Here is a 24565-nt window from a genome sequence, read left to right on the forward strand (position 1 = left end):
GCCCCTTCCATAATCTCCTTTTTAATCCCATGGCAAATAAAGAGGCCCCCTTAGACCCCATTTCCTTCCTAATGTGTACTTTCTCACCTTTTTTATCATTCTAGACATCCATATCCCTAAGCTATTGTAATCATTTTATTTTTGGATTTATTTTGTAACCATTACGTGATTATGATCCAGATAGAATAGGGCTAAGCGCTTCCAGATTGTATCAGGAAATCCTCAGCTATTGTGAGTTAGAATCTTTTCTCATTTTTGAACCTTGAACCTTTGGTTAAAGTATAAAAGCCTTTTTTTGTAAAACTTAAAATAGAATTTTTGTTAACTGAGTATTACCACTAACTTACAGAGCATTGTGTACTCTCCTTCTTCTTTCTCAAGCTCATAACTCCCTCGTGAAGTGTTTGTTTGAAGTGTTCTCTACTTCATTGCATTCACCGATCAAAGCTCTTTTGCGACGTTATGCTTTTCTCACAGTAAAATTGTGTTTTTGTTGTTGCTCACCTACTTCTTAATATTCTCATAACTCTAGATTTACATATCAAAATTGTATTTTATGCATTGAAAGGGTGTAGTGGCATCATTGCTAAGCTCTAAGGTTTAATCGAGGTAAAAAATGGTCAGGTTGAATCTGCCTTGTAGATAATAAGCATGATTTTGGAAAGTGGACAAAAGGGGTATTTAAGGGTTCAATCATGTGTCTTTAGATATTGTTAACCCATCCTATAAGTTTTGTCTCATTTAGATTCTGTTTGCTTGGTGAAATGATGAGATTTGTATCCAATTTTGTAGATAGCTTCTGCTGCGTGACATGTAGTAGAGTGTAGATTTGATAAGACAAGAATTGAGTGTGTTTCTGAGAGATTAACAACCTCCCCTAGGTAGCCTCCATGCACTAGTTGATTTGACTCTGTCCCATGGTATGACATTTATGTTCATGGTTCTCACTGTCACTACATTAAGATAGAGAGGCTTGGCATTTGAAGAGCCCCATATTTTTGCAACGTTGCCTGAGACCGAGTGACATAAACTAGGGGAAAACCTCAATGCTAAGTATGATTGACCAAAACCTTACTCTAGGTTTGCCTGGAGTACAAAAACCAACTTTTAGAAACCGCACGGTTGAGATGTGTCTACTTCAGTTGTGTAGAGGTGTCTTTGGAGTAGTTGTACTCGCCAAGGAACTTTAGGCTCTTCTATTAGGTCTTTTGTAAGTGGTTGATAGCTTAGACTATGTCAAAGTTTGAGAATTGATGCACTTTTCAAGAAAAAAACATAGAAAAACTAGTGTTGTTGGACACTTTCCATTATTTTTTGGCTGATGTGATTAGGAGTAGGGTAACTAAGAATCGAGGAAGGTTTTTGATCTATCTCACTCTCTAAATTGACAATTGAAGTTGCTTCCATAAAATTTCAGAGTTTTTAGGTTCGAGACTCATAAGGTAAGCTCAAAGCTTCAAAATAGCATTTCTTGTCATCACTGATCTTGGGAAAGTTATAGCAATCTATAATTAAGTCAAAAATCAACTTTTAAGAAAATTTCAAAGTTTGGCCAAAATTCAGCTTATTATCTTCCTAATGATAATTTCATGCAAAAGTGAGTTTAATTGGCTAAAAGTGTTTACATTGGCTTGTATAAGACCTGAATGCCATCAAACTCCTAAAAGAATGTAGGTTATGTCATGTATATAATAGGCATTTTTTTTCTTAGGCTTGAAACTGAACTTTTTTCACATGAACACCTTGTTTGGGTGATAAGTTAATGCTTTTGTGAAGGAACAAGTAATTATAACTCCATTTGGATACCAAATAAGGGCAAAACAATTATTTCTTTGAACATACAAAAAACTCAAGGTGAAAACACTTGAGACTAAATAGAACTTGACCAAACCCCTTGATAGGTATTTAAACACCCAGATTGGAAAAAAGTGTAAAAAATCAGCACCTAGATAGTAAGCATGTTTAATATCTAGGAAGCTAAAAAAGCAAGATTTTGACCTTTTTTTAACTCCATTGGTGCTAGTATATTGCAAGGAGGCTCTGACTCAAGTTATTTGGACTTGTAAGTTGTCGGATAGGCTCAAAAATCCTTGAAACCAAACTGTAGACATAACCTCAAAACTGAACCAAATTTCATGAAACTTGGTTTGTGGCTTAATTAGAGTTCATACAACATATCTCCTACTATAAAAATTGAACTTTTACAAGTTTTTTCAAAGGGGATTGGGTCTAGGGTAGCAATAGAGTGCTTGGAATAAGTTTGAACCTAATTGGACATCAGTTGACTTGCATGACCAATAAAATTGCATCTGAAACTACTAGATACAGAAACATATTCGATATTGAGACCAAATTGACAAAAAATTGAAATAACCCCATTCAAGGCTTATTGGGGACATTCTTGACCAGTTTGGACAAGAAAAAGTGAAAAATTACCATTTTTTGGCCTAGTAGTTATAATAAGTGCACTTACTAAGTCCTACTAGCTAGAGAGGTCCATTTTGACATTTCTTGGTCTAGATAACTGGTAGACTTAACAAATGAGCCTAGCAAATTTGAAGTCATTTGGACATTGATTGCTACTTGAAGTTGAGTTTTCTAGAATTGAAGGTTGCAGATTGACATTGTGGTTGTTTTGACAAGATTGAAGCAAAAATTTGCATCAAGAGTTCTTGTGTACTCTTACGCATCATTGGACTAACTTATATACTCTTGCTTTCACAGGGAGATATTTAAATAGCTTGGGAAATTTCCAAGATTGAAGATAAGATACTTGAAATGGGTTGGTATTGGTACTAAAGGCCATGTATTCATTTTCATTGAGAAGTTCAAGTCTTTATGTACCTAAGTTCATAGCCAAAAACAAAAGTTTGGTGATTGTGCCATCCTAAACCGACGAGACGAGAGCGGATGGACATGAAACTTTTCACGAGCATGGAAAGCACCTAAATCCTTGCCCCTGCAAAATTTCATGGGCATCGCAATCCGTCTCGACGGGCTACGATGGCACGATCACCAGTTTTTGAACATTGGGCCCATATCGAAGCCAAAACAAAAAAATTGGTGATTGTGCCACCCTCGACCAACGAGATGGGAGCGGATGACCATGAATCTTTGTAAGGGCAAGGAAAACATTTAAATTCCCACCCTTGCAAAGTTTCATGGACATCGTAATCGGTCTTGACGGTCTACTGTGGCAAATCGCCAATTTTTTACCATTGTGTCCTTAGCGAAGCCAAAACAAAAAAATTGGCGATTGTGCCACCCTAGATCGATGAGATAGGAGCAGATGGCAATAAAACATTGCAGGGGTAGGGAAAGCACCTAAATCCCCACCCCTGCAAAGTTTCATGGGCTTCGCAATCCGTCTCAACGGGCAGTGGTACAATCGCCAGTTTTTGACCATTGGACCCTTAACGAAGCCAAAATGAAAAAAATTGGCGATTGTGCCACCGTAGATCGATGAGACGGGAGCGGATGGCCATGAATCTTTGCAGGGGTAGGAAAGCCCTTAAATTACCACCCCTGCAAAGTTCCATGGACATTGCAAGCCATCTTGATGGGCTACGGTAGCACAATCGCCAATTTTTAACCATTAGGCCCTTAGCAAAGCCAAAACGAAAAAATTCGTGATTATGCCACCCTAGAACGATGAGACGGGAGCGGATGGCCATGATTCTTTACAAGGGTAGGGCAAGCAGATAAATTTCCATCTTTGCAAAGTCTTGGTGTTAACCCTCACGGCTCACGGACACCCTATCACCTACGAGACGGACGTTGTAACCTACGGTGGATATTGTATTATTTATTTGGTAGAGTCAGGCACCGGGCTTGTCGGTCCAATAGGAAAAGGGTAAGAGTGATCGCCGATGAGAGGCGCACTCTAACTGGGACATTCAAGGGATTAGTTGGCTAAGCATGGGCGCCCAAGTGTGAATGGGGTGAGCTCATATAAAAGCCAACTAAACCTAAAATTCACTTATTCTCTCATTTGTGCAATAGAAGAGTGCTCTTGCTCCATCTCCATCTCCATCTTCTTCTTCTTCACCTCCTTGTGTGTGTGTATGTGTGTGTGTGTGTGTGTGTGTGAGAGAGAGAGAGAGAGAGAGAGAGAGAGAGAGAGAGAGAGTGCGATCGAGCATTGCGGCGGCACGACGGCGGTGAAGCGGTTGAGCGCGACGTAGCAGCGTCTCCTTCTTCTTCGCGATGAGGAATCCTCCACGGCAGGAGCATAGAGCGGTGAGTGACACACCATTGCCCTCTTTTGAGCTTACTAGTTAAGCTAGTTGTGTGCTTGGAGCCGTCTGTGGCTCGCACACAGTGTTAGGCAAGTCCCTTGCTTTGACAGTGCGGCAAGGAGCGCACATTTTTGGTGCCGTTGCCGGGGATGATTCCTCGCCGCGAAGAAGAACGAGACGTGTTCCAGAGGTCGAATTACACGATGGTTGTTAATTCTTCTTGAGTTTGAATTCACCGTTGTTGTGAGGCCTGGGAGGAAACTTGTCATGGAGGATCATTTATCTCGTATCCCTAATGGAGAAGCTCCTACGGGGGTTGATGATGAATTGCCTTATACTCCTTTGTTCATTGTTGAGACAATGCCTAAATGGAGTGAAAAGATTGTTAACTTCTTCTTAGTTAATGGTTTTCCACCCAAAGAGCTGCGAAAAGATATAGCTCGAAAATTAATCAAGGAATGCAAACCCTATTGCTTACGAGCGGGAACTCTCTATAAGAGAGGAAAAGATGATGTTCTTAGACGCTGTGCCCGCGAGGATGAGTATTTATATGTTCTACAAGAGGCACACATGGGCGTAGCTGGTGGTCACTTTTCAGGAAAGTTGACTGCCCGAAAGATCTTACAGTCAGGCTATTTGTGGCCCACTCTGTTTAAGGATGCATCACTTTTTGCAAAGGGATGTGATGAATGTCAACGTTTCAACAAGCCACAAAGAAAGGATAGGATGCCTCTACATCTCATCAAGGTAGCCCAACCATTTGAAAAGTGGGCCTTAGACTTTGTAGGACCGATTAGTCTGGCTGCACGTAACACGCAATCACGACATATCATTGTGGCTACCGACTATGTAACCAAATGGGTTGAAGCAAAAGCAACACGAAAGGCGGATGCAAAAACAACAGCTAAGTTCCTCTTTGAGAACATTATCACACGTTTTGGATGCCCCTTTGAACTTGTGAGTGACAATGGAACTCATTTTATAAATGAAGTAATAAAAGAACTCACATCAAACTTCATGATATCTCACCACAAGTCTACACCCTATTATCCCCAAGCAAATGGCCAAGCTGAGAGTACCAACAAAACTCTCATCTCCATTTTGACAAAGACATTCGAGGCTCATCGCACTGATTGGGACCTAAAGCTTACATCAGCTTTATGGGCTTATCGTACTGCGTATAAAGTTGCTATTATCCCCAAGCAAATGGCCAAGCTGAGAGTACCAACAAAACTCTCATCTCCATTTTGACAAAGACATTCGAGGCTCATCGCACTGATTGGGACCTAAAGCTTACATCAGCTTTATGGGCTTATCGTACTGCGTATAAAGTTGCTATTAATTGCACACCGTTTAAAATGGTGTATGGCCAAGAAGCAGTTATTCCATGGGAGTTTGTCATTCCTAGTCTTCGAGTAGCTTCTCAAGAAGGTTGGGATGGTAACCCCTTAGTGGAGCGATTATATATCCTGGAAAGGCTAGATGAAGAAAGGCAATTAGCTATGCGAAATGCTCTAGTGGAGAAGGATAGGAGAAAGAAGTGGTTTGATAGCCATTTAAAGGATAAAGACATCAAGGTTGGTGATAAAGTTCTTATGTACGGGGTACGTAATGAAAAGAAGAAATTGAAATACGCTGGTAAGGGACCATATCGAGTGTGTGAAATTACCCCGCAAGGTACCATTCGTGTGGAGACTCTAGATGGAGTTGAAACCATTGGATTCCTTAATGGGAGTAAATTCAAAAGATATTATGATCCTCTAAGCCAGGAAGAGTTGCAAGCCATCCATCAAAAGAAGGTTGCCAAGGAACAAGCAGAGCTTAGAAAAATCCAAGCAAGAGTTGAGGCTCGAGAACGACAACAACGTCTTAGACGCCAACGAGAGGCTAATCTGGGAATCACGTAAGAATTTTTCGAGGACACAGATGACGACTCATTAGAATCTGAGCCACCCCTACGATACCCAATTGAGCTAAATAGCCCCTATGGGAAAGTACTATACAATGCCTTATTAGATACGGAAGCTAAACACAATTTGTTGTCCTATGGAGTTTGGTGTCAATTAGGGAAACCGACCCTATCCCCAAGTACGATGCAAGTCAAGGGAATTAATAAAAAGAAAACTGCTATTCTTGGAGTCCTTTAGACCCCTGTTGTCTATGACAATGGAAGCATAGTGCAGAGGTTTCTAGTCATGCCCGCGGGAGCTATGGAAGGCACCGTAAACCTGGGATGCACGTGGATGTTGGCAACCAAATGCACTATTGATCGGGATACTGGTAGTGTCACGACGCGACCACCGACTCTTACCCCTATCATTCAAGCAAAGTCACCTACGTTGCAAACTCTAGCAAAGTTGAAGGATAGCCAACATTCGCAAGCCAAGGTGGTTAACTTGTCTTTGCCGGCTACCCATGAACCTAGCACTTTAACACTTGTAGTTGCAACAAGCAGTAATATTGCAAGTACTCAACCTGCACGACCTAAGAGTACATATCAATGGGTCCCCAAGGCCTTACTTCCAACTACCTCAACTCTCCCATCCATTCCAAGAAAAAATTCCCCTGGAAAACCAAGAGCACGCTCTAGGAGAGTCAAGACCAAATCACGATGGATTCCAAAACGTCTATTAGAAGCCCAAGGCTACTATGATGGAAATGAGAAAATCTGGGTACCTAAACGTAAAATGTGTCCTTCCCTATTAACAACAAACCCATATGAGTCAAACAGTGTAACGCTAAAGCCAATGGCAGACCGTGGGAAGGGAAAGATCACAGAATGCTACACACCTAGTCCAGAGCTAGTTTGGGCTCCAAGGCAAAACCAATTTATTCCACCTAGCTCAAGAAAGGGGGAGCTCCATGAAGCTTCTAGCTCCTCATGTAATACATCCATAGAGGTAAAAGATTCTACACAGCCTCCACCTACAATAGTGGACCTCCATGAAGCTACAAAGGAATCCACACCTTTCAGTGTTCAAGAATCACCTGATGAACCACTTCAAGTTCGATCCTAGGAGAGTACCTTACCACCCTTGCAACTCGACGAGGCACCTAAGGTAATAGAAAACTACTGGCAAAAATCTTCACGTATAACAACTTGGAACAACTGGTTTCAAAGGGTGACGACATCATTTCAAACGGTATGATCTACCCAAGGAAGGGGGGAGTGTTTGTGGACATCCATTATTCACTTGCTTCCCTCTCAACCTTTCTCCCTAACCTCTTAATCTCCAATCTTAGGGAATGTATATATAAAGCCTTATACTCACAAAACAAGATAAAAAAGTAAAAGAGCAAGAGCCATAACACAAAATCATAAAAACAAATTATGCACAAGAACACGACCCTTGTAATATTTGCACTCTAATCATCATCTATTTGCGTGTACAGATATGGCTAGTACGCTAGAGTCATCCACTCCTGCCTTGGGCGAGAGGTACCCTCGTTACTTTTCACAAATATTTCACATGGTCTTTCCAGTGCTTGCATGTAAATGGGATTTGATCGGTACGCTAGCATGTGAGAGGAATTTTGAGGAGTTAGAATGGTTGATACGTCTCTTGACCACGTCTGATCCATACTTAGTAGAGAGCGTTTCTCCCATTGCACAAGCCTACCATTTTGACCAAGATGACTATAGGTGTCTAGTGACCTTCTTAGTAAACATGGGCACCTATGATGAAGAAGAAAATTTACAAGACTACACGGATGGCACATATGGTCTCATGGATGATGACTTTGTTTATCTCGACAACGAGGATAGGGGTTTAGCCTTAGGGTTTCCCCCCAACCTCTACAATATCCTATTCCCTTGACTCTCTAGGGGAGTGCAAATAATTAGGTTAGGGTTCCTTATGTTTTTTGTTGTGTTCAATAAGTGTTGGTACCTTTTCCCACTAATGTGCCTCCTGGAGGTATTCCTTTTGTTTCCTAGTGTGTACAGGAGCGTGTTGCTATTGATAGGATTTGGACCTTTATGAAATCTTTATCTCGACTCACTCTTCAAATCAAGCGCGACCATCGACACAAACAGGTGTTTCTTGTCCATCATCATTGCCCCTTATCTTTTTCGAATCTATGATTGTTTGCTTTGATTGTGATTGGTAGGATAATATCCAGCACATTTTCTTAGTAACAAACATTTAATTCAATGTAATTTTTTGTCAGAATCACTTGTCTAGGTTTAAAAATCAACCAGTCCGACTAAGCTAGTTTGACTAAGTTAGGTATTAGAGATCTTCTCTTAATACCATGGGGAATGCCTTCCTAATAATCAATGGTTACTTAGGTTCTTAATCCGATTTAGGCAGCATTGTGTGAAATTTACTAGGGCTTTCTAGTGGGCTTGACCCTATTGACCTTTAGCTTAAGTATTATAAAGGGAGTTTACTAGTGTGATGAGCCTGGGGAGGTGTATCACTGTTATATGACCCCCCAAAGTTACAAAATTAAAATGTTGAAAAAAAACAAACAAAAAATCAAAGTGCCACAATGTAAAATCTTAAGCTGGAAGAGAAATCTCATCTTGATTTGGTACTTCACTCACATGTATTGCCTATGGTACTAGAGCCCTAGAGGTTCCCAGTGTGGGCGCTTTTCCTTGAAAAGAAAAAAACCCGAGGCATACAAAATAAGCACACACATCAAAATTGAATCACTGTGAAAAGACTTTGGGGGGTCAAAGCAAAGGTAATCAGTCAGGCGATGATTTCATGAGAAATTCCTTTTATCGTAGCTTAACTACAAGGTCCTCTAGGTATAGCCTCTATTCAGCCCTCGAACATGCAATACTTGGCTCTCGCGATTAAACAACTTAATTAACCAGAGAAAATTAAGAAGCTTACCCATGGTATTAATAGTCGATCTCTAGTGCCTTTTGACCGTTGAATTAGCGACCCCTGACTTGTTTACTTTTTTACCTTTATATCTGTTTATGTATTTGATTACATTGCAATTTAATGCTTATTGCTGATAAATTGTTTAAAATTCTGTTACCAATCAATTGTCTGCCTAAAATTGCATATGCTTTTTAATCGCTTATGAGAATGCAATTACTGTGCAATGTTGTTTGATTTTGCAGTGACTAAAGAAGGCTAAGGACATTCATCTCAAATGCTCTTCCACCTCGACCAACGAGCTTCAACTCAATAGCTTCCGAGGACGGAATCTACATCAGGAAGGGGGGCATGTTAACCCTCACGGCTCACGGACACCCTATCACCTACGAGACGGACGTTGTAACCTACGGTGGACATTGTATTATTTATTTGGTAGAGTCAGGTACCGGGCTTGTCGGTCCAATAGGAAAAGGGTAAGAGTGATCGCCGATGAGAGGCGCACTCTAACTGGGACATTCAAGGGATAAGTTGGCTAAGCATGGGCGCCCAAGTGTGAATGGGGTGAGCTCATATAAAAGCCAACTAAACCTAAAATTCACTTATTCTCTCATTTGTGCAATAGAAGAGTGCTCTTGCTCCATCTCCATCTCCATCTTCTTCTTCTTCACCCCCTTGTGTGTGTGTGTATGTGAGAGAGAGAGAGAGAGAGAGAGAGAGAGAGAGAGAGAGAGAGAGAGAGAGAGAGAGAGAGAGAGTGCGATCGAGCATTGCGGAGGCACGACGGCGGTGAAGCGGTTGAGCGCGACGTAGCGGTGTCTCCTTCTTCTTCGCGGCGAGGAATCCTCCATGGCAGGAGCATAGAGCGGTGAGTGACACACCATTGCCCTCTTTTGAGCTTACTAGTTAAGCTAGTTGTGTGCTTGGAGCCATCTGTGTCTCGCACACAGTGTTAGGCAAGTCCCTTGCTTCAACAGTGCGGCAAGGAGCGCACACTTGGACATCACAATCCGGCTCGACAATCTACTGTGGCACAATCGCTAGTTTTTTACCATTGGGCCCTTAGCGAAGCCAAAAGGAAAAAAATGGCGATTATGCCACCCTAGACCGATGTGACGGGAGTGGATGGCTATGAAACATTGCAGGGGCAGGGAAAAAACCTAAATCCCAACCCCTGCAAATTTTCATGGGCATCGCAATCCGTCTCGAAGGTCTACAGTGGCACAATTGCCGGTTTTTACCATTGGATCCTTTGCGAAGCCAAAATGAAAAAATTGGCGATTATGACACCCTAGACTGATGATACGGGAGCGGATGGCCATAAAATATTGCAGGGACAGGGAAAGCACCTAAATATTTACCCCTACAAAGTTTCATGGGCATCGTAATCCGTCTCAATGGGTTATGGTGGTACAATCCCCAATTTTTGACCATTGAGCCCTTAGCGAAGCCAAAACAAAAAAATTGGCGATTGTTCCACCCTAGACCGGCAAGACGGGAGCGGTTGGTTATGAAACATTGCAGGATGGGGAAAGCACCTAAATCCCCATCCATGTAAAGTTTCATGGGCATCACAATTCGTCTGGAAGGTCTATGGTGGCACAATTGCTAGTTTTTTTACCATTGGGTCCTTAGCGAAGCCAAAAAAAAAAAAAAATGGTGATTGTGCCACCTTAGACCGATGAGACAAGAGCGGATGGCCAAAAAACATTGGAGGGGCAAGGAAAGCATCTAAATTTTTGACGCTCCAAAGTTTCATGGGTATCGTAATCGGTCTCAACAGGCTACGGTGGCACAATCGCCAATTTTTGACCATTGGGCCCTTAGCAAAGCGAAAACAAAAAAAATGGCAATTTTACCACCCTAGACCAACGAGACAAAGCGGATGGCCATGAATATTTACAGGGGCAAGGAAAGCACAAAAATCCCTACCCCTACAAAGTTTCATGGTCATCACAATCCATCTCGACGGGTTACGGTGGCACAATCGCTAGTTTTTTACCATTAGGCCCTTAGCAAAAAAATTGGCGATTGTGCTACCCTAAACCGACAAGATGGGAGGATGGCCATGAAGCTTTGCAAGGGCAAGAAAAGCACCTAAATCCCTACTCGTGAAAAATTTCATGGGCATAGCAATCCATCTCGATGGTCTACGGTGGCACAATCGCGAGTTTTTTACCATTGGGTCCTTAGTGAAGCCAAAACGAAAAAATTGGCGATTGTGCCACGCTAAACCAATGAGACGGGAGCAAATGGCCATAAAACATTGTAGGGGCAAGGAAAGCACCTAAATCTCTGTCCCTCCAAAGTTCATGGGCATTGCAATCCGTCTCAATGGGCTACGGTGGCACAATCGCCACTTTATGACCATTGGGCCCTTAGCGAAGGCAAAACAAAAAGATTGGCGATTGTGCCACCGTAGACCGACGAGACGGAAGCGGATGGCCATGAATCTTTTTAGGGGTAGGCAAAGACCTTAAATGCCCACCCCTGCAAAGTTCCATGGGCATTGCAATCCATCTTGATGGGCTACGTTGACACAATCACCAGTTTTTAACCATTGGACGCTTAACAAAGCAAAAAAAATAAAATGGCGATTGTGCCACCCTAGACCGACGAGACGGGAGCGGATGGCCATGAAACTTTGTAGAATCAAGAAAAAAAACCTAAATCTCTACCCCTACAAATTTTCATGGGAATCGCAATTCGTCTCAACGGTCTACGGTGGCACAATGGCCAGTTTTTAACATTGGGCCCTTATCGAAGCCAAAACAAAAAAATTGGTGATTGTGCCACCCTAGACCGACGAGATAACAATGAATGGCCACGAAAATTTGCAGGGTAGTAAAAGCACCTAAATCCCCACCCATGGAAAGTCTCATCAGCATCGCAATCCGTCTCGACGGGCTACGGTGGTACAATTGCCAGGTTTTGACCATTGGACCCATATTGAAGCCAAAACGAAAAAATTCGTGATTGTGCCACCCTAGAACGACGAGACGGGAGCGGATGGCCATGAATATTTGCAAGGGTAGGGCAAGCAATTAAATTCCCATCCTTGCAACGTGTCATGGACATTGCAATCCGGCTTGACGGTCTACTGTGGCACAATTGCCAAATTTTTACCATTGGGCCCTTAGCGAAGCCAAAAGGAAAAAATGGCGATTACGCCACCCTAGACCGATGAGACGGGAGTGGATGGCTATGAAACATTGTAGGGGCAAAGAAAACACCTAGATCCCAACCCCTGCAAAGTTTCATGGGCATCACAATCCGTCTCGAAGGTCTACAGTGGCACAACTGCCAGAGGACCCTTAGCAAAGCCAAAATGAAAAAATTGGCGATGATGACACCCTAGACTGATGAGACAGGAGCGGATGGCCATAAAACATTGCAGGTGCAGGGAAAGCACCTAAATCTCTACCCTTGCAAAGTTTCATGGGCATCGTAATCCATCTCAATGGGTTATGGTGGTACAATCGCCAGTTTTTGACCATTGGGCCCTTAGCGAAGCCAAAACGAAAAAATTGGCGATTGTGCGACCCTAGACCGACAAGACGGGAGGGGTTGGTTATGAAACATTGCAGGGATGGGGAAAGCACCTAAATCCCCATCTGTGTAAAGTTCCATGGGCATCGCTATTCGTCTCAAAAGTCTACGGTGGCACAATTGCTAGTTTTTTACCATTGGGTCCTTAGCGAAGCCAAAACAAAAAAATTGGCGATTGTGCCACCTTAGACCGATGAGACGGATTTTGCGGAATTTTTGTTCCATGGAGATCTACTCGATATCTTTCGGAATCACATTTCGGACACTTCTCCATGTCTATGTATTCCCCTCTGAAAAGAATTTAGTCATTAGGACAAGCGTGGATCGAATTATAATTTATCCCCAAGTTTCGCAAAATCTTTCTTGCTTCCTCTTGGGAATCTGGCATCACATTTTCAGCTGGTAGTATGTGCTCTTTGAGCAATCTACACAACATAAAAATACGGTACAATTGTGTAAAAATCTATCAGATCATTATACATTTAGAGTTTTATTAAAGTAAACTAATTGTAATATATCACCTGAAAAGCGCTGTGACGCTAGTGTTACTCCATTCAAACTTTTCCCGGATATTGAGAAGAACCAGAAGCGCTTTCAATCTAGACACACGTGCTCCATTATACAATGGCGTATCGGCTTTACTTTTCATATCATCATAGATAAGCCTTTTTGAATCCATGATCGTCTCGATCATTTCATCAATCTCGGGCTCAAACATTGCCTCATTGGGAATGTGGTCTGCATGATCATCCTCTAAGCTGTCAGAGGCTACATCTTGTGGCCTCACATATGCTGCTTGACCAAAGCGCCTGCGAACACGTCTATTGGGTTGCAAGATTGCTGCCTGTTGGCCAGCGTCAGAGTCCGACGACTTATAATTGGCAACAACTCGATCTATAATAGATGGATCTAACTCGCCAAATTCGTGAACGTGCTGCAAAGAAACGCGTCTTGTCCATCGCACAACATGCTTGCAATCATTACAAGGACATAAGATCCTCATTGAGAGATAGGTGTTTCGGTTGGACGGCCCCACATCCTCGTCACTACTCATAATGAGGGTAAAAATCTTATAACTTGGACAAAAAATTTAATATTCTATTGTCATTCTTCATCTTCTCTCTCTCTCTCTCTCTTTGTTCACACTGTAAACTACCTCACATTCTCTAGTCATGTCCAATCTCCGCACACCTCGGTCTAGAGGTACACGGAGATCAGAACCACCGGGTTATAATCTCGTCTTTATTGGTCAATGCCTATATTTGTGGGTACAAGAAATCTACACACCCACGTCTACATGATACTGCATGTAGTGGACAAAACCCCTTTACCTCTTCTCTAGCTGTAGCATTTCACAGCATCTTAACATCTTTTCATAGTAGATCTTTGTTTGTAGCATGCAGGTATGTCATTCTTGAAATGTAGCTGATGTCTGCTCAAGGCACTTAATTCTTACTCTAGATTTGACGAGATGTGGTGTGTGTATGTGTGTGACCCTTGGAATCGTCAGCTTGCATCACTAATTTCTGTGTAGGCTCAATTTGCTCTTCCATTAGCTTATCATGACGGCTTATTGTATGGTAGCAACAGTCAAACATGCAGGTGGAATTGCTGGTCCGCATGGACTGTCGAGGCTGTGAGCGCAGGAAATTTTCTCGCCATTTCTGACAAGCGTCGGTGGCTCTCTGAGTCTTACCTTATCTTAAACGATAAAAAGAAGAAAATCTAAATCTAACCTTATCGCCATTTCTGACAAGCGTCGGTGGCTCTCTGAGTTGCGCCTACACGAAAATCTAAATCTAACCTTATCTTAAAAGATAAAAAGAAGAAAATGGTATAACCTTTCTATCACCCAAGTGTGGTAGATTGGTTATGCCAATTCTCTCTTCAATAACAGGTAAATAACGTAAATAAAACTAAATCTAATCTAATATAACGTAAATCTAAATCTAACGTAAATAAACCTAAGTTTAATCTAATATAACGGAAATCTAAATCTAACGTAAATAAATCTAAATCTAATCAAACGTAAATCTAACTAAAACTAAACCTAAATCTAATCTAATTTAACTTAAATAAACCTAAATGTAATTTAACGTAAGTCTACATCTAACCTAATCTTTAACGTCTTTTGGGATAGTTTCCTACAACGTTAAAACTCTCTTCTTCTTGTGTGTGTGCGTGTGCCAATAAACCTAAATCTAATTTAACATAAGTCTACATCTAACCTAATCTTTAACGTCTTTTGGGATAGTTTCCTACGACGTTAAAACTCTCTTCTTCTTGTAAGTGTGTGTGTGTGTGTGTGTGCCAATAAAAAGAGAAAAATGGTATAGCCTTTCTATCACCCAAGTGTGGTACATTGGTTATGCCATTTTTCTCTTGAATAACAGGTCTTGAGTTCAACTCCTCGTCGGCTAGATCTTTAGGTCTCTTTAATTAGTTTCCTACGACGTTAAATTAAACTCTCTTCTTCTCGGGTGTGTGTGTGTGCACGCCAATAAAAAAAGGAGAAAAATGGTATAACTTTTCTATCACCAAAGTATGATAGATTGGTTATGCCATTTCCCTCATGAATAACAGGTCTTGAGTTCAACTCCTGTCGACTAGATCTTTAAGGTCTCTTGGGATAGTTTCCTACGATGTTAAGACTCTCTTCTTCTTCTTCTTCTCTCTCTCTCTCTCTCTCTCTCTCTCTCTTTGTTTAAAATCTTTCTCTCTCTCTCTCTCTCTCTCTCTCTCTCTCTCTCTCTCTCTCTCTCTCTCTCTCTTTTCTCTCTCAATGTGTGTGTGCATTCTTTGTTTATGCATGTGTTTGTGCGTTTTTGGTTTATGCATGCTCTCTCTCTCTCTCTCTCTCTCTCTCTCTCTCTCTCTCTCTCTTTTCCTCTCTCAATGTGTGTGTGCATTCTTTGGTTATGCATGTGCGTGTGCGTTTTTTGTTTATGTGTGTGCTCTCTCTCTCTCTCAAAAACATAATGTGTGTGTGTGTGTGTGTGTGTGTGTGTGTGAGAGAGAGAGAGAGAGAGAGAGAGAGAGAGAGAAGGAGAGAGAAAGAGGGGAAGGGAACATGAGAGTGAGGAGAGGGAAGGAGCATACCTGGCTCTCCTTCCTCTCCTCGTGTGTGTGTGTGTGTGTGTGTGTGTGTGGAGAAGAAAGAGAGAGAAAGAGAGAGTGCGCGTTACCTTGCTTGCTTGAGCGCGCGTCGAAAACTCAGATCTGAGATCTAAGTTTTCGGATGCTCTCAGTTATTTTTTTTAGCACTGGCGACGTTGCTATAGGCGTCGCTATGTTACTTGTAACATAACGACGCCTATAGCGACGCCGTGGTTTTTCATGTTTGAGCTTCGCACTACGAGCATCGCTACTATTAAGTACCTCTTGTACTGAGCATTTTTAAGAGACTAATTTGCGAACATAGAGGGTGAACTTAATTAGGGGTAGTAGCATAACCATTATACTTAATTATCTTGGCATGAACAATACTTTTGCAAGAGAGAGAATCAGAGAACTTGACAATAGTTGAAGAACAAATTTATGTGGAGCCGGTCCCCCCTTCAATAGGATTTTCTACTATAGACTTAATACGATACAATCTTTGGGTTCCTTAAGACCTAGGTGATGCAATGAAGATGAAAAACTTCATGCATCACAAGCATAACATAACCTTTGCAAAAGCATTAACCATCCTCGGCCTTAGCCTCAAGGCCTCAAACACCTTCAAAGGTGGAGAGCTAGGGGGGAATGAGGGTAGATGAAGAAGAAGTAAAACACAAGAAAGAGATAGTTCCTCACTTATCATCACTCTTGTTGCATAGCATAGAATAATAGCATAATAATGATGATGAAGAAGATGGAAAGATTAAGCATTGAAGCATAGCTCTTGGTTGGATTTGCATTCCATTGCCAAGAGTGTTGGTATAGGCTCTCAACTTCTCAAAAATCTTGGAGAAGGAGATAGAGTTCTTAAAATTTCACCAAGTGAGAATGAGCACGTGTGTGTGTGAGAGACAGAGAGTATACCCCTCAAGCACACTCCCAGCTTGCTTTGGTCGACCCTCATTATAGCTAATGTTTGCATTTGATTGGACCCTGCAATCCTAGCCAATCACATGTATAGTGCCACTACAAGAGGTACTTCACATTAGCGACGCTCGCAGTGCGACACTCAAAAGTGAAAATCCATGGCGTCGCTATTCTATTTGTTGCATAGCAACGTCCATAGTAACGCTCATAGTGATGCCAACAGGGGTAAAAAATAAGCCGAGAGCGCCAGAAACTCAGATCTCAGATCTGAATTTTCAGTGCTCAAGCAAAAGAGGTAACCCACGTTCTCCCTCTCTCTCTCTCTTTCTTTCTTTCCCACACACACACACACACACACGCACATACACACACAAGGAGAGGAAGGAGAGCTAGGTATGCTCCTTCCCTCTCCTCTCTCTCTCATGTTTCCTTCCCCTCTTTCTCTCTCTCTCCCTCTCTCGCTCTCTCTCACATACACACACACATTGTGTCTTTGAGAGAGAGAGAGAGAGAGAGAGAGAGAGAGAGAGAGAGAGAGCACATACATAAACAAAAAACACACACACACACATGCATAAACAAACAATGCTTACACACACACATTGAGAGAGAGAGAGAGAGAGAGAGAGAGAGAGAGAGAGGGGGAGAAGAAGAAAGAGAGAGGTAAGGGGAGAAAACAAAGAGAGAGAGATCAGGTTAAGATTTAAATTAGATTTAAAATTAGGCAAGATTACATTTAGATATATGTTTATGTGGAGTTTAAGATTAGGTTAGATTTAGATTTACGTTAGATTAATATTAGGTTAGATTTAAATTTAGGAAAAGATTTAAAATTAGCTAGCTATGTTAGATTTAAATTAAATTACATTTAGGTTTAGGATTTAAGATTAAATTAGATTTATGTTTATGTTGAGTTTAAGATTAGATTAGATTTAGGTTTAAGATTAAGACAAGATTTAAGATTAACTACATTAAATTTACATTTGAGTTAAATTAGATTTAGGTTTATTTTGAGTTTACGATTAGATTAGATCTAGATTTATGTTTGATTTAAGATTAGATGAGATTTATGTTAGATTTTAGTGCATGTCAATGAAGGCGCGCTTTGCCTAAAGAGCAAACATTAGATACACAACAACATATATATTCCCATCAGAATCTGACACCTAGTAACTCACACTAACCATATTCAATTAGCTGCAAATCACCACATGTTCAATTAGGTTAGATTTAAGATTAGATTTTGGATTTAGTTTTTATATTAAAGTCTACCTTCGGGATTATGGTAAAAAAATTAGAGTTAGATGAACGGTGATCCCTCTCTTCCTCTCTACGGATGCGACCTTAAGTTGGAAATCTTTCAACGGCATGATACTCAGATTTGAGGCCAATATGTAATATACTAAGTAGTCCCTCCAACAAAGATCTGTTGTGAAGAGATGTTAAGATGCTGTGAATTGCTACAGCTAGAGAAGAGGCAAAGGGGTTAATTTGTCCACTACATGCACTGTCATGTAGACGTGGGTGTGTAGATTTCTCGTACCACAAATATAGGCATTGACCAATAAAGACGAGATTATAACCCGGTGGTTCTGATCTCCGTGCACCTCTGGACCGAGGTGTGCGGGGACTGGACATGACTAGAGAATGTGAGGTAGTTTACAGTGTGAACAAAGAGAGAGAGAGAGAGAGAGAGAGAGAGAGAGAGAGAGAGAGAGAGAGAGAGAGAGAGAGAGAGAGAGAGAGAGAGAGAGAGATAAAAGACAAAGGATACCAATAGAAGATTAAATTTATATCTAGGTTATAAGGTTTTTACCTTCATTATGAGTAGTGACGAGGATGTGGGGCCGTCCAACTGAAACACCTATCTCTCAACAAGGATATTATGTCCTTGTAATCAATGCAAGCATGCTGTGTGACACACAAGATGCATTTCTTTGCAGCACGTTCGCAAATTTGGCGAGTTTGATCCATCTATTATAGATCAAGTTGTTACCAATTATAACTTGTCGAACTCTGATGCTGGCCAACATGCAACAATCTTGCAACCCAAACGACGTGTTCGCAGGCACTTTGGTCAAGTAGCATACGTGAGGCCACAAGGTGTAGCCTCTGACAGCTCGGAGGATGATCATGTTGACCACATTCCCAACGAGACAATGTTTGAGCCCGAGATAGATAAAATGATCAAGATGATCATGGATTCAGAAAGGCTTATCTATGATGATATGAAAAGTGAAGCTGATACGCCATTGTATGATGGAGCACATGTGTCTAGATTGAAGGCGCTCCTGGTTTTTCTCAACATGCACGCAAAGTTTGGATGGAGTGCCACTAGTATCACAGTGCTTTTTAGGTGATGTGTTTACTTTAATAAAAAACTTTAGATGTATAATGATTTTATAGATTACTTACACAAGTGTACTGCATTTTTCTCACTGTGTAGATTGCTCAAAGAGCACATACTGCCAGCTGCTAATGTGATGCCAGATTCCAGAGAGGAAGCAAGAAAGATCTTGTGAAACTTGGGGATGGATTACAATTTGATTCATGCTTGTCCTAACGACTGAATTCTTTTTAGAGGGGAATACATAGACATGGGGAAGTGTCTAAAATGTGATTCCGAGAGATATCGAGTAGATCTCCACGGAACAAAAATTCCACAAAAGGTTTTGTAACATTTTCCTCTACTTCCTTGCATCAAGCATTTCTTTGAATGTAAGTCCATGGTCGCCCTAGCATCATGGCATGAGGAGAATAAATCTGTGGATGGTGTGCTACGAATTTCTGCAGATTGCGCAGCCTGGAAACATATAGACAAAACATGGCCGGATTTTTCCAGGGAAGCTCAAAATTTGTGCCTAGGCCTGGCTATGGATGGCGTAAATCCATTTGGTCAGAGATCAACATCTTACAGTGTATGGCCTGTTGTCATCGACAACTACAACATTCCCCCGTGGTTGACTACCAAGAAGGGGCACCTGTGGCTAAGCTTGATTGTGCCAAGGTGGTATTAAGTGAAGAATATAGATTTGTATCTTCATCCACTATTGGAAGAGCTACAACAATTGTGGATTGGCATAGAAGTGGTGGATATGAGCCGACACACAGGTCGACGGAATGCTTTGATCAGAGGCATTCTAACGTGGACCATGCATGACTTGGAGAGAGAGCTTTCTAGCTTCTTCGCGCGCGATTTTTGGAGTTCGGAGTCGCCCGTTTACAACGCTGTCTCACACGAGACATGAGGGGTATGTTCAATACTTATCAATGATCCATTCTGTACTGTCCATAGCTAGTCTAAACCCAGGGAAAAACCCCAGAATCCGAGAAGTGCACAAAGTCCTACGACAAAAAATTGACCATAGCAGCCTGTCAGCTCAACCAAATTGGATGAAACTTGAAATGTAGCATGCCCCTACAGAATAGAACACTTCTATATCAAAGATTGACCATTCGGCAGGGGTCGAGGGGGGTCCCAAGTAGAAAAGCTAGGTTTTTGGTATTTACCAGAATTGGATTTTGACATCACAGATAGCTTATAGACTGGGTCTATACACAATGTATATTGTTGGTTTCATAAAATCAATCAAGGCAAGCTCTCCAAAAGCAAAAAACAGCTCGAAGGCTACAAAGTGTCAAATTTGACATATGAAGTCAAACTAGCTCCAAATGGGCCAAAACTGGATGAGTAGCTTCAGGACTATGTAGCGGAGAAGTCCATAGCTTTAAAAGTGACTAACCAACTCCACAGGCCATGTAGTCACAAAAATCGGTGAATTCAGAGTCGACAAAGCATGAAGTGATGCCGACAAGACAAAACTTTACCAAATTCAATTTAGAACTTGTTTTAGGTGTATTGAATATGTTTAGGTCAAAATTTGTCAAGTTTAGCAAAAAAAGTTGACTGTTGTAAATAATCATGATTATTTATTTTTGCAAATTTTTGGCTTGAAAATGGTACCTTCACATCACCTATCATTTGTACACACCTACTACATGCCACATTTCAAGTATGAGCCAAATTGATCAATGAAAACTTGGAAAATTGTCAAAAAAGGCAAAGAAGTCTTTTCAAATCAATTTCTAAGTTATCAGTTACATTTTTTGATCCAAATCACCTCATATCTCATACACAAACTCTACATTAGGCCTAGAACCAAATTGCACCAAAAAATATTCATTTTGATGAAAAAGTTATTATTAATTGCGATTATTTACTTTTTCGCCAAGATGGGGGAAATTACAACTTTGACTTCATGGGACCAAAGCACATGATGTCCTAAGCCCACTAACCAATTTTGACCAAATTTGGAGCTCAAAATCTCAAAATTCTTTTATATCTACTGTTTCAAAGACTAAAAGCCTAAATTTGGCACCATTTTCACCCTGTGCACTCAAATGAGCCCATATTTCACTCAGAGTATCTATTTGATATATATTTCAAGCCTATGATGCCAAAATTGCAAAAAGTTAAAAAAAAACATCAGCTATAAATAATCGCGATTATTTCCTTTTGTTGCAAAATTTTGCTTGGACTTGATGATTTTGATCTTTACATGTTTTTATGCATCTATGCATGTTTGAAAATTGATTTGAAGAAAATTGGACTCAATTTGTTAGCAATTCAGACTGAAGGGCATTTCAAAGCATAATTTGCAAAATTTTCTAACTTTGATACTCTATTCACCTAACAGGAGCAGTGCAAGCTACGGAGAAGGCCAAGAAGAGGGTCTCTCAAAAAAGAGAAGTTGCAAGAGATGCCCACCATACCAATTGGACCCTAGTTCAATAATGGTAGTCAAAGTAACATATCTATCCATAGAACAGCTTAAGAAAAACAATACATTGGTTTTCATAGGCATGTTTAAAAGTGAAGAAGGACACCAGGTAGAGATGCAATTGTTGCCTAAAGAGATCTATGATGTCACAAAAAATCCAGACACAAAGGAGGCCAATAGAAGGCTCGACCTCAGAGAATTCTATGACCAAGAATCATGTGGTGTAGACTTCTAGAAATCGTATGAGCTCTTGTCTATCAAGGAAGATGGATCAACCCAAATTATTGACCAACAAGGGCAAAAAGTCAAAGTAGTCATCACAAAAGAGATTGTGGCTGAGGCTTTGAAGTTGCCAACAGAGGGGATGACAATGAGGGCCCGTGAAAGAAAGACAGTAGGCACTTTCACCAAGGAGACTGCTGCGGAAACCTTTGCTGACCTCATCCAGAAGCAAGTGGAAGAACCAGCACGGTTATATCATCAACACTTCCACTTTCTAGCAAAGAGATTGCCAAGGTACACAACACCAAATCATGCATTTGCGACTACATTCACACAAGTGTTGAAGTCGACAACCAGAAGGCAACCCATTGATCACGTGCACTATGTGCTATCAACACTAAAGGGCACCAAGAAAGAGGTCAAGATCATGTATCTGGGTGTACGTGAAGTATTAACAAGAATAGCATACCATGCTATCGGCATGGTAGACAATTCACCACCTGATCCCAGATCAAAACACATGGATTGTGTGAGCACAGCCATCTCATAGAACCACAAGGTCAACAAAAAGAGTTAACAAATCCGATGAAGACTCTGCTGAAATCTCTCATGAGGCACATAGCAGCAAAAGTTCAGACAATGAAGAGAAGAGAGCTAGAAGAGAAGAGATGAAGAAAAAAGCAGTGGCTGCACACCAAGAGGAACCTCAGCAGAAGAAGGCGAGGTTTGAAAAACAAACCTACGAAAGAAGCCGCCAAGGTGCAAGTGAGGACCCATCAAGTTGGGTTCCAAAAGAGATAAAGGAACCTAGAACAAAGAACCTTGCAAGAAAAGAAGTAGAGGACCCCACCGATTTTCTTGAAAGAATGTATGTAGAGGCAAAAGCACTAAAGCTAAAAGAAGATCAAGAGGCCGAAAGACAAGCACGAGAAGCGGCATGGAATTGGAGCTGATCTCTTCAGATAACTGATTCTAGTGTTAGAATTTACATCTACTAGAAGTCGTTAGTTCAGTCAGTGAAATTGGAATGGAATATAGAAACTGAGCTGGAATAGTTACTGAATTAAAATACTCTACTGGAACTAGAAACAGACTATGACTGGAAAAGTGTTTCAGATTCAGATTCAGAGTTTACAAATACAAGGTATTATAGAGTGAAGCTTAATTGGCTACTGTAGTAATAGTTACAGAGCAGAGTTACAAGTGAAGAGGTTGTCACTCAAGATAGCTTCGAAGACTAGAATCAACAGACTAGAAGTAAGAAGTCAAAGAGTACAAGCATCCCAAAATACAATCAGTCCGATTACAATGTAATGGGTCCTATTTATAGCCTCTTGAGGTTACTGTGGTAATCACCATGGTAATTACTGGCTGGTCCGTTGTTTGGCTTCCTGGAGACAATTCCCGCCTCTTGAGACTATCTCGTCATCTACATCCTTCCCTCCTTTCTTGAATTTTGGTAAGACTCCAAAATTTTTGAAAAAAATCCAGGGTCTGATCCTTATGAGGTGTTGAGGAACCTCTTTGCCTACTTGTTGAGTTGGCCAATGTTCCCTCTGAGTTGGCCTATGTTCCTCATGATAGTACTCTTCTGAAGTCGCTGGCTCTCCTGATATTGCTAGCTTTATAGCATAATTCATGTTTGTTGAGTGCTTGACACCCTTATAGTTGTAATTCCATGGGTGTCCAGCCAAAGAAACTGCAACACCTTACTGAAAAAAATCCACCGTCTGATTCTGAGAATGGCTGGAAAAATCCACCATCGGATTCTGGGATGGAACTACCCAGTATCCTTCCACTGAACCCACTTCCTCTTACCCTTCGATCGTGTTGGTGTTTCAGAAGTCCCCGTGCCAGCATTTTCCTTCTGGATAAGTCTATAAATGGTCTCCTACTCAAGCTGATCCCGCCTTTTTGTGGTCATTTGTACTTCATAAGGCGTGAGAGGATGATAGGTTTTGGTGTCGGGATCATAGAGCCTGCATTTGCCTTTTGTTAGACGAGTTCTAGCCAATTTGTGACAATGCAAAGCTGTATGGATCCATCCTTCTAGAAGAGGCTGATTTGTTTTAATCCTAGCTTCAAAGAGAATCTCAACCATCTCTCTGTACTGTGGTCCCAGTCTTGGTTTAGCTGTAACATCCTTTTCAGGAATTTTAGAGGATTCTACAGTAAGTTGCAATAGCTGGTTTGTGATCTTGGTGAGACCTCTAAGCTGGATTTTCCATTGCCGCATACACAACTTAATTCTCTGTATCTCCTCCTTTAGTTCCCCAAGATCATTTAATTGAAGAGCATCATTGAGCAGTGTTTTCCAGGTTTTCCATTCGATAGTAGATCGCTCATACCAATCCCGAAGATCATCAATAATATTGTAGTATGTGAGCCGATCTACTGGTTCTGGATGTTGAGGATGTAGTGTTGGGAAAAATCTAGGCAGCTCAGCTTCTCTGGTTGGTAAAGCATACAGAAGGACTATAGAATCGGGTACAAATTCTAGGAAAGGGGACAACCTGATTCTCATGCTGCATCATTTTTCTAGTTACTCTGACCAGTTGAAATAGTCTTCAGAGAGCAAATGCTTGTTCTCCTACTATCATTTGAGTTGAAGGCCCTTTACTGGTGGTCACCAGATCTTCAAGAATAGCTTGTACCCTCTGATCTAGAACTCTCCTAGCAATTTGCATTTGCAGTAAAACCTCTTTTAATTGACCTCTAACATCCTTCATATATTTATAGGTTGGCCTTCTGTTCCCCATTAAGAGCTCTAATTCAATGGCTAGGGAATGACAGTCTGCAGTAGACTGCCGCTGCCAGTGTGGATTAGCTATTTTGTCACCAGAGTTTAGTACCCATTCACGTACTCTTTCTAGCAATTGAATTCTGCTAGGATGCTCAGGTAGTTGGCACA

Source organism: Adiantum capillus-veneris, chromosome 26 (genome assembly GCF_014529385.1).
Source record: "Adiantum capillus-veneris isolate H3 chromosome 26, ASM1452938v2, whole genome shotgun sequence".
NCBI classification, from domain to species: domain Eukaryota; kingdom Viridiplantae; phylum Streptophyta; class Polypodiopsida; order Polypodiales; family Pteridaceae; genus Adiantum; species Adiantum capillus-veneris.